This window comes from Dermacentor silvarum, chromosome 4 (assembly GCF_013339745.2).
Source record: "Dermacentor silvarum isolate Dsil-2018 chromosome 4, BIME_Dsil_1.4, whole genome shotgun sequence".
Lineage (NCBI taxonomy): Eukaryota > Metazoa > Arthropoda > Arachnida > Ixodida > Ixodidae > Dermacentor > Dermacentor silvarum.
Genome location: NC_051157.2, coordinates 103213238 through 103225178, shown reverse-complemented (window position 1 = coordinate 103225178; position 11941 = coordinate 103213238). Strand labels below are relative to the sequence as shown.

Genomic DNA, 11941 nt, shown 5'->3' with positions numbered 1-11941 from the left:
CAAGACTTTAAGTACTTAGGTGTACCCCTCTCTCAATATCGCAATAGCAATCCACAGTGGTCAGCGGAAGTTCCAGAAGTACAACGAAAGGTTAACAGCTGGCAGGGTCGGCAGTTGTCCATATTTAGCCGAGCTGAAGCTTGCAATGTGTTTCTAGTAACTCGACTTATGCACGTCCTGCAGGTATTAGACTGCTCCCGACTTAGGCTGCAAGTTTTCCATCGTGTGTTTGCTACCTATATATGTATGGAGCTCACGTGTCGAGGCCATGGGGCGTGAAAACCTTTTTTTTTCCTCTTGAGAGTGGTGCCCTTGGCCTAGTACACCTTTTTATTAGCCAACTGGTCTCCCAGATATTGTTCTTTCGTGATGTAAACAGTTCATTTCTAAGAGAGGTGTTACAACTTCGATTAATCAATTACCATTTAGAAATAGTTGTGTCGTCATCTGTCAGACATGCACCACCGGCTCCTTGGGGCACCTTGAAAGAGGTTGTTGAGGGCTTGCAGTTTCTTAAGGCTCGCTTTAGCATCGATTATATTTTCAGTGCATCCCGTAAATAAATTTCTGCTGCACTGATAGACAGATTGTTTCCTGTTCTCCATTATCGTGCACCTTATTAGGAAAGTTATTACCTAGATGTACCTAAGTGTGTTCGTTGAATGATCATTCCTCCAGGGACCAAAGCTTTTTTCTTTAAGTTACATTCGGCAACCCTTCCTGTCAAAACATGGTTGGAAAAAAGGGGCGGTTTCGTGCCGGGGTCTACAAACTGCTGTTTGTGTCTACATGCTCAAACGATTGATCAATGTTTTGTCGATTGTAGGGATGCCATGTTCTTCTGGGACATTCTCCAAAGAACAGTTTAAAAAGATTTAGACATCACACCATACACAATTCGTTTCTTACCTTTTAAAGGTCCCTGTGACCCACCATTATGACATGTTCATACTCCTTGGACTACATAGCCTTTGGCGCAGTAGAATGTGTGACAGGCACGCTGAACCACCGCGAAGCACTCGGTCGTTCTTTCGGGAATCGGTTGCCTACGTTCGTAGTGTGTACGCTGCACTAGAAACCGCGCCAGATAGAACGCCTTTATTGGACGCTTGCACATGCTTGCCTGACTTTTGAATGTGTACCTGTAGCGCATTGTTGTTTCTTGAGCTGCTGAAGATTCTGCTCCCAGGTAATAAAGAAAAAAAATGTGGGTAAATAGCTTAGTGGTTATGACGCTCGCCTTCGGACCGTGTGTATCCTGTCTTCGGACCGTTCGAATCCCGTCTCGTCAAGAAAGTTTTATTTATTTATTTAATTCTCTCGCTCTCTGTCTCTCTTTCTTTCTCTCTCTGCACCTCCTCTCCTCATATCACTCACTCTCTCTCTCCACTTCGCTCGAAACTGCGAACACCATCGCTCCGTAGGGATCAACTTCAACCTTAGACTGCTCTGCTGTTAAAAATGCAGCGAAAGTCACACAGAGCTGAGACATCTTGCGTAGATTACAGAGGACACATCTGGGCTTTAGATTTTTTTTCACCAACATAAACCAGCAGTGAATTGTTGACAGTAAGAAAAATGAGTGTGTAAATTTAATAATTGACCCCCTGCTATAAACTGCTGCAGTTCATCCACAGTTTTATAAAGTTCAGCAAATCAATTTTCTCCTTACCAGAACAATATTGGGCATCGCAAAGCGTGCGCAATATACCCAGTCTTTTTAGGCGATCAAATACGCTATGTTTCTTTGCGATTCCATCTTATCCGTCCATGGTCACCCAGCTGACCCGAAACTGTGAAACTGGGCACTTATGCAGGGCAACACCACTGAGCCAAGCCATCTTATATCATGGTTATAGTTGAAATTCTAGGTAGAGCGGATATTTAGAAAGCGAAGCCAAATGAGCCCACCAAAAGTACTGAGGGTATAAATTTACAAACGCGATCATTCACAACTCCTCGTGCTCTTTCTCCCTTAGTGTAATTAAAGACTCCGCCGAAAAAAAAGAAAACACAGTGTCATCCACCGAACATACTTGATTTATTCCAGCTTGAGCGTGTTCGTTTTCGCCAATACACATATAACTTTCGTCACATCGACGTCGCGTGGATATTCGTGAGACACAAGGGACCCGTAAATAATCCTGGCCAACGTGGCAGCGACCCCGTGTAAATTGAAAGAAAGCGAAACGAAGAAATTGCGCAATAGGAGACACGATGAGAAAAATCGCACAGTAGATGATAAAAGTAACGTTTAGAAATAAGAAAAATCACAAAACAGAAACAAATGCTTATCGTAAATGGCGCAGACTTACGCAGTCTGTCTTTACCGACGCTGAAGCCGCACCTATCTTGCTCTTCTCCGAGTTCATCTGTACAAGGGCCATTAAACACGGCCCCAGACGACACACGTTCAGTTATGTGCTCCATCCTTCTCGGTGCCAAGGGAATGTCGAGAAGGTACAAGCCTTGCAGGGCAATTCCGCAAGATGTGTTTTTCTTTTCACGAGTTCCGTTCACTCCAGAGTTTTCCTCTGTAGCTTGTGGTGCGGCTGGTGTTGGAACACATGCTTACCTTTCGTAGGTCCCCCGTGGGCTTCGAAAGATAAAAAAAACTTGTATTAGAAAGTGCTGTAAAAGCATTATGAATCAGGTATTTTTTGTAATACCAATATGCTACTTTAGCCATTGTGACGCGATCAAAAAACATCGTTATTTTTAGCAATCAATATACATTCTACGAAAGATATTTTTGTAATACCCGCGCCGTCATCAAATATTTCGCATTGAGTGTGTGTGTATCTGTTTTTTTTTTGTTGTTGTTGTTAGCTGCATCTTGATGCCAGTGTCTATTTGAGGAATGGTAGCTTAAGCCTTAGACGAAACATTTGGCAGATACACTTAAGAGTGTTTACATGGGAGAATACGAAAGCATTATAGTCCCTTTGGTGAAATCTTTAGTCAGCCAGATGGCTGCGACGTGACGTGTGCAATCACCCACGCACTAGGCACACCTTTAGTCAGCCAGAACCATGCAGCCGCCGTGGCATCGGGGAAGCGTGCTCGTCTCCCACCCCGGAGGCCCGGGTTCTACAACCACGCACACTAAAATGTAGCAAATTTTCGTTTGAAAGCCATTCATTTACGTTCGTTACAGGAACCTCCCTGACAAATTTGCCGTCAATCCGAGCATTTTTGGCATGTCCTTGCCTTTTGCGCCGTGGGAAATTTTTGCTGACATCGCTCGTTGGCGATGCCCAATTTTCGCGTAATGGGGCATATAATGCTCTTGCATTAAAAAAATTGCAGCTTTGACAATGATGCGAAGTAGTGACGCAATAGCTGGCTCAAAACTAAGCGCAGTAAATCCTGCACTATTTCGTGCTGTGTCGGTTCAGGCCAACCTTCGCGGATACATGCGAGCAATGTCGATTAGTAAGGAAGAAAAATGTAGTTGCAATTCAACTGCTTGGGCATTAATTTCTCTTGGGTCTTCGGCACTAGTTCTAAGCCATGGTGATATGTTTAAGGTAATGTGTTGTTTATTTAAAGCAACAAAAACGCATATAACAAAATAATACTCTCGTTACGACTGTTGTTATAATTGTTCTTAATTCCTTCCATTCTAAACTGTTCTACGAATATTCTTTTTTAATAGTAACTGTTGCCTATTTTCCGAGTAATACACTTCTCTTTTCGCCGTTCTACCTCATCAGAATCATTTTTCAAGTCACATGCAATTATACAACCACCCTGGTCTTTACCTACAACCCACTGTTGGTACATTACAGGGTTTGAAAGCTTATCATCATGATCGTCTTCTTCTTTTTCTCGTCCAAAAGAGACAGTATTGTGCAGGTGCAATACTTTTGGAAGTGGAATTGGCGGAATGTCTCTCGAAATCTCTGAGTCTCGAGTGCAAACCTTGGCAGGCTACTGTTTTTGTTTTTATGTTCCGAATAATCCAGTAATGGGCACCCAGAGAAATGAAAACGACTAAGGTAGTGAGTTTATAACAGCTATCGCTCTAAACATTTTGCAGCCGAAGTCATCAGGCTGTAACGGAACTTCGCACATTGTATTGTGCATGCTAGCCACCGAGTATACCTGGAGTAAATGGGCTGCATAAATCTTACAATTGCACGTTTAGCCTGACTCACATCGTCGAATAGTCACTAATAGTTAATGCTAATGCAAGTGAATAGACCTTTGTATTAGTCTACCGTAAAAACCGGAATATAGGTCGAACTTTTTTTCAAAAAACCATTGCGAAAAGTCGACCCTCGTCTTATATACCGGACAGTGGCGGAAAAACTACGGAAGTCTTGCAACAATGAGCCGATGAAGTAAACAGCCGCCTTCGCCATCGCATTCAGGCTGCTTTTTCACATTTTGTTTCAAAATGAGTGGAAGCCGTCGTAAATTCACCGTCGCCTTCAAGAAAAAGGCGATTGAGTACGTGGAAGCCCACGACAACCCGCCAGGTTGCCGTGGCAACCGGCAATTGTGCAACCGGCTGAGTCAGCTTTTGTATTAGTCTAATAGTTCGGTCATCAGGCTGGCCTCTTCGGAACATTTGTTAGGCAGAAAAGCGTCAGGTAGTAATGAATTTGTACGGGAAAATTGCAATATATAACCCAAGTGACTTTTCAAAGGAAATGTTAGGATCATAAATGCCAATTGCTTACGAATTTACGAAAAGAAGAAAACAACAAAGAAAGACTTGTGATAGAAGTACCACCAGATTGAATTCCGCTGAAACATCGCTTTAAGGTGTCCGAAAGTTGCATCGACGACTAACGCATCAATAGACAGTACCGTAAAAACAAAGGAAAGTGTGCATAATAGTTATTCGTTAAGATCACCTTCATTCTAGGTTTCCTACGTATGCTCAAGTTGACTGAAATGCAGAAAAATCAATCAACACTCTCAAATTTGAGATAGATCTTTATGGTGCCGCATATACCTGCGGCCTTTATATCTAGCAAAACATAGCAGGGAGTCGTAAATATTGCAGGTGGATTCTGCAGAAATTTTACGGAGGAAAGAAAGAAAGACAAAAGACTTTTCTCTCTCTTAGCTGGAAGTGTAAACAGCTTCGTGAAAACGTCAGCCCCTAACCAAATTACATCTTGCAAGATCGGTTTTGACCCTCGCTGCCGCGGGATTTCGAAGCCTACTTATAGCAGTCTTTCGATACAGGCTCCATCGCTCGCGTGTACTAATGATTATCATTTTTGATTCACATTACGAAACAGTAATTTTTATCGGCTTTGCTATGAGTGGCTGCTTATAAATCATATTCTGGAATCTGGTTGTGAAATGGCTTTCAAAATATGCGGTTCTCTCAGTTGAGCTTTAATGAAGGTAGGATTTCACTGACCAGTGTCCTACCAAAGAGTCCATGAATGACCTACCAACAAATGTCCTACCAATGAAAATCCCCAGATATCCAAAACTTCATGCAGGAAAGGCTCTTACTAGGGGAAAAAAGAACTCTTGTATCGAAATAATGGTTACAAAAAAAAGGAAACTCCACGTTTTATATAGCCAACCTTGCCTAATAAAGCGGAATGCTGGAGCAGTATTAACACATTGACTAATCTACGCATTCTGTCACTTATGCATCAAATGCCTACATTAGGTATGTATTGGCACTTAATTTATATATTCCGAAGTGATAGATGCTAGCTGGCATTGATATTGGTGTGATTCTCTTGCTGCCGAATACTAAGTCACATTTGATAAAATAGTTGTAACGTCAGGAATGCAGCGACTCAAGTCTTGCTTATCGTTCACAGTAACTTTAGTCATTGTAGAACAAAACTATTTAAATAGCAGCCTTTATTATTAGTGTGATCGTTTAGCTGGAGAATCTTCGTGCGCTTTTAAATTGCTTCGCGTAAAATGTCCCTTTGAACGTCGTATGTTTTTAATGCTCGGCCAAGGCTACGAAACACTCAGAGGATTTTTTTGGCAGCCTCCTTCTCCCCAAAAATTCAGAAGACGGCTGTAAGCTTTTAAGCTTTTAAAATTCCTCTCCTAGCCTTAAGGATAGCGCCGCTTCAGTAGAAATGAGTGATGTTCTGCATGGACTCACGTTATTTCCTTGTCGAGTGCTCAATTTCTTGCGCTAACAAGCTTTCATGTTTTTTTTTGTTTTACGATTACTTTATAGGTACACACTTGTTTTTTTCACTACAATCTTCCTTTCTCTTTATGCATAATATCTCCCTTCCCAACAAAACGTTTCTCCCTCACTAAGGTAATGAACACTTATGATGCACGCACTACTCTTATTTGAGTAGTTTGTTGTGCATTTTCTTATTTATCTAGCTCGGTTTCGTAGTAACACAATTTGAGGTAGCTTGTACGTTTTAAAGTGACAAGAGCTCGTGAATTCTAACGGTGACACCGTGTCCATATTTGCTCTCCCACGCTGCCTTCCCGCGTTCCTCCCTGTCGCGCGCGAGAGTGAGCAGTGATAGTCAGTTCACCTCCGATCCCCCACGGCCTTGCTCTCCGCTTTCCTCCTTCGCGAGCACCAGATTCAGCCGCGATCGTCAGCTCCCCTCGCGTGCGCTTTATACGCAACATCACGGCGACGGCAAAATTGCGCCAGGAGTGTACACATAATTGCTATTGCAATAACAGCGCGCACAGAAAGAGTCAATTTCATAGAAACTGCTCTACTATCTTTAGTCGCACGTATATGTGTATTCACAACATCAGTCGTTGTCTTAGGCTCATCTCAAGTACAGCAGCAGAAAAAGGAAATTTGCCTCGAGCGGCCAGTCGAGCGGCGATATTGCGTGTATTAGTGGCCTTCTTTCACGCTCGGAAAACCACTTTTATGTAGCACGTATTGAGTAAATGAAAGCTGTGTCGGGTACTTTTCATGAGTGAGTGAGTGAAACAACTTTATTGAGACCAGCGGATTGAGTCCTGGGCCTAGGCCGCGCCAGGGGCGGTAGAGAGACCCTGTCTTCCGGCCGCCTCTCGAGCTCGCTGGATGGCCCATAGTTGATCTTGCAGATCTGAGCTGATCAGCGCGGCTTTCCACCGCGCCCCAAGCTGTTCTGGGGAGACTGCATTTTATTGCGATAGCAATTATATGGACACTCCAAAGCAGATTTCTGCCATCGGCGTCGCCGTCGTCGTCGCCGTTGCCGTCGCCGTCGCCGTGAGGTTCCGCATGACGTCAATAGAGATGAAATCGTCGCCGCGCGCCGCCGAACGCTGTATGTGCGAGTGAAAGGGCGCGAGGGACGCGCGCTTTCACGGGGAGTGAACCCACGGCGGAGAACAAACGCGCGTTCTGCGCCGTGCTCCCTTAAGGGCTGCAGAAGTAGGCATCTCTTTCCTCCTTTACAATCACCATATATGTAGAGCAAGCGCGCCTTCTTCCGACGCGCGAAAGGCCGTGGGGGGGGGGGGGGGGTCGGGGGAGGGAAGGGAGGCAACGTTTAGCTGCGGCACCAAGTGCCTATTTATATCAGAGGCTCCTGCAATAGTCACCAACGCCGCACGCATTTTGTGCGAACGCGACCAAAACGCCGACGGCGTCGACAAGTTCTGCGTGTGGCCGGTGCTGCTGCATGTCCAAGTTTATACAGGTGATAAAGCTACTATCATTACTCCGTATAGCTCTCTACAAATTTGCTATCGCAATTGATGCTTTGCCTTTCAGGTGAAACTGCGGCAACTTTTTATCTTGAACATGTGTTCTTGGGTGTTCCAGGGTGCTTTTCATGTTTCTCTACAATGTGATCATTCATACTTTCCATGTAATTATAATTTAATTATAATATAATATTATTCAGAAGTTGAATAATTATTGAAGACGAACTATGTATTTAGGCGGAATGCGAAAAATAAACTGAGTATCTTGGAGCGACGGCAAACAACATTACCTTGGTTCTGTCAAGCTACGCGGCATTTGCATATTTTGAAATCTTCGTGCATCATAGTTGGGACACCCTTTATATATATATATATATATATATATATATATAGATGACAAGTCAGAAGAGCCGATGTCAACTGAAGCATGTACGATGTCTTACGTACGTACGTATGAACGAACGAACGACACGACGGACAGACAGACAAACAGATGGACGGACGGAAGGAGGAACGGAATTTTGAGAACAGCAGCCTACAGACAAATTTCATGAAACATAACATTTATAGTCCGTGCCTTTTATTGCGATAGCAATTACTCCAAGCGCATTTATGCCGTCGTCGTCGCCATCATTGTCACCGTCGCCGTCGCCGTGAGGTTCCGTGTAAAGTCCACCGGCGATAAAATCGTCGCCGGGCGCCGTACGCTGTGTGTGCGAGTGAAAGCGTACGAAGGTGAGCTGGCAATGGCAGCTCAATGTAGCGCACGCGCGGGAGGAAGGCCAGCCGGAAGCGTGCGATATACTAGCGCGCGCGAGGCAGGGGTGCGAGGTGACGGAGCGATAGAGGAAGGGGGGGGGGGGGGGGGGGGTTCTGCTCCCTCGGATGCAGCTCACAGCGCGGCCGCGTGGGCGACGTATATTGAAAGCGACCTGCGATGGGAACAAGTGCATGCGCCGAGTGCCGGTAGCTTCGTATGCGCTGTGCTTTCGACGTTTAGTTCCCGTTGAAGCGAGACGAGATACAGCGCTAAGGTAAATTTGCCCGCTGCTGCTGGCACGCTTTCTCACTTCTGCGTTTTCACAGCGAGTTTCAGCGGTCATCGAGCGAGATGCGTTCATGTTTACCTGTGCGCGCGTGACACGGTGCTTGTCTATTTGGTTAGTAAGGGAATGTTTATAACTTTATATAGCCCATTAAACTATTGTCCTTGCTTCGTATAGCTCTCTACTAATTTGCTATTGCAATCGTTACTTCGACTTTCGGGCGAAACTGTGACTTCTTTATCTTAAATCTTCTCAGACTATTAAATATAAAAATAGCAACACAATATAAGTGCTCAAAAAAATGAAAGTGATGTAATTTTACTGATACGGCTCATTACAGGACAGTGCATGGGCGTCTGTGCGATGTCATTACAACAGCTACACAGTGTGTTACAGCTTTAAGGGTGCCAGAAGTTTTCGCACACCCGCGTGTGTTGCGTCGGCGTTATCCGGACCCGCGTTTACTAGAACACCGTCCGATAAATTCAAGCGCGGCGCTGAACCTTACTGCCGCAGTCAGTGATTAGCCCTTATGGTGAAACTGGCAGTTTTCGTTCCAGACAAGCAAAACAGGAGCAGTTAACATGATCAGTATAGTATATTAGCAGTGTAGTATAGTATAGTATAGTATAGTAGTATATTATATAACAGACGCAACCGTGGTGAATACGCAATCGCACCCACTAGTTTTGAACACCACACATAGAAATGAAAGAACGAAGACAGTAAGTATTCTTTATGGTAAAAAATGCTGTGTAGCTTTTTCAGAAAGAAAGAACAAGCTAAAAAATACTCAGTCTTCAGTCCCGTTTAAGAAAGCGCATGAAAATTTTCCCTGAACATTGAGACATTTTGTGCATATTATTTAACTTCAAAGCAATATGTGTGTCCCGTATATGGAATATGTTCTTTACAAAGCTTTGTTCTACGTGGCAACGCTTGACCGTCTGTTAGCATTTATAGTGAACGTAATTTACACCGAAAAAATGCATTCCTTGATACCATCCTTATGCTTGTTTTTATATACTTGCCAGTGGTGCTATACTCTTCAGTATTGCGAAATAGAGGATGGTGTCCTAGCACTACGCAGTAGCTTCTCTCAGTGTAAAGAAAGCCCGTTATTTTTTTTTCGTTTGACTAAAACGACATGAAGAGACGAGGACATGTGTTGAAGGCAAAGTGAAGCTTGCTAAATTTCTTTTTTAGGAGCAGCCTAAACAATTAAAAAGCACCACCGGAGTGTTAGATGCACCTGAGAAGGTAAGCCTATTTTTTTCTTGGCCGGAGTATGCCTGAAACCATGCGGGTTACTACCTTCATTTCTCCCTTTGTAGAAAGACATTGTACGGCTAGGTAATCACACAGTGCGCTCAGCGAGAGGTGTCAAGCTTTAAGCACACATCGTAACGTAACTCTGGACTTGCGGAAGAATCGTCTACTCGAATCGCTTGTTTCCACTTGTCATTGTAAAACAGCCAAAAATAGACTTGATATAAAGAAATTCTAGCCTTGACGTCGTGTTTCCGAACTTGCGCTGCGGTATTTCGCCATGTTGTGGCATGTATAATGAAGCACTGCTCACGATAGTGCGCTTGGTTTTCTATTTTACCTGAGTCTGGTCTACGTTTTTTTTTTTTCGCAAAATGACATAATTTTGCGTCTTGTTCACAAGCCGAATCTTGTACGATCTCGCGGCCGCACAAGGATGTCATGGCATGCTAAGTGCAGCGTGGGGCCGGCACGCCGCCCTTGAAAAAGAAAAGCCCATCCACGCGCTCTACAATCTCCAGGACAGCTTGCACGTATCCTTGCTTCTATAGTGATTCCGTTCTTTTGCTGAATGAAAGAAGGTGCTTACTGCGCAGGCCGTGTGTCCCTGACTTTGCAAGACTCGTGTGTCAACGCGTTCCTTCCGGAGCGTCTTCCACGCACGCCTGCTGCTTCCGCTCAGGGCCAGCGAAGCAAGCGGAATATCGAATGAGAAGCGGCAACCTATCGGCGCTAGTCTGGCTGTCACCTCCGTGGCGTGCATTTGCGTTTACCCTGCACTAGACAGCACGTTTTTGGCTTTCCCTGTGCGCTCTGAACCGCTCGTGCGGGCTGGCTTGTATTGCAACATCGTGCAAGCAGTGTCTCTGCAGCCGCTATAATAAGGACTCGCAGGTTTTTGTATTTGACAAAATATCCTCGCCTAGCACCCAATGCAATTCGTCACTTACCAAGAAACTGGGGTTGGCCTCCGTATTTCCGCAAATGTTTATGACGTCACTATACTACCCGGCTTCAATTCAGTACTTGTGACTTGAGCTACTGAGTTAACAGTTAAAGAAGTGAATTTGTGCAGGCTGGTAATTAGATAGCTGAAATTTTGTTTTAACAGTATGATCCTTTCAGGCTACTTGTGAAAGAAGAACAAAACACTTTATTAGAGAGAGTTAGGCAATTGTTACTAATGGCAGCTATCACCGCGTTTTTCATCCTCGTTTACCTCCATGATTAATCTTTTCAGCTGATTTTGTTGATTCGATAGAAAAATTTAAGCAATGCGCTTGCACCCCGGAATCGGCATATGGTATAGTCTTAATAAAGTAGCGCATCAGCTTACAAGGGAGATCACCGAGGCCAAAAATTCAGAAAAGTGGCGACAGGTGTATCAGCAACCCTTCCGTATCGCGCTCCGCCAAAGAAATGCTTTTTTTTTTTCGTTTCTCTGGGCGTCTACACATGACGAAGGAAAAAAGGAGTAAATGTGCCCCATTTCATTTTCGTATTTTATTGGCTCGCTTTTGACATATGACGCATGTACTTCTTATTCATTTAACTGGTTGTTTCAGTCTGCTTACTCCGCTTCGCTTTCTGTAATTAGTCAGGAATGCGTCTACATAAAAAATTCAGGTAGAACGCGATTTAAGATGAACGTCCTCCGTTAATGCGACTAGCACTGAATCCATATAACGACACATCGTACTGCCGCTGCAGAGAGGCATTATGTATAAGGCATGTATGCAGCACGGTTTCTCTATTGTGCTTTCCTGTGGACCTAGCTGCTGCGCCAACTTGCCATTCCACCGCAAAGTCTATGTTATGTTTGAGTTTATTTAACCACCTGTTACACGAGGAAATGTACATAACTGGCTGGGTGCGATGAGAAAAAGGTGCAATACGGCAGCTTGACTGGGCCTATCACCATTCAGACAAGATTGTGTAAATATATATCACGCGGTTTGAATTCCCCCATGCACTGGAGAAATTCCTGAGTTTATATTTTGCCT

General features: G+C 44.2%; 1 pseudogene; it reads left to right on the top strand.

Moving 5' to 3' along the window:
• Window positions 1–662: 662 nt before the first annotated feature.
• On the top strand, window positions 663–1134 carry LOC119448220 (uncharacterized; annotated as a pseudogene).
• Window positions 1135–11941: the final 10807 nt, after the last annotated feature.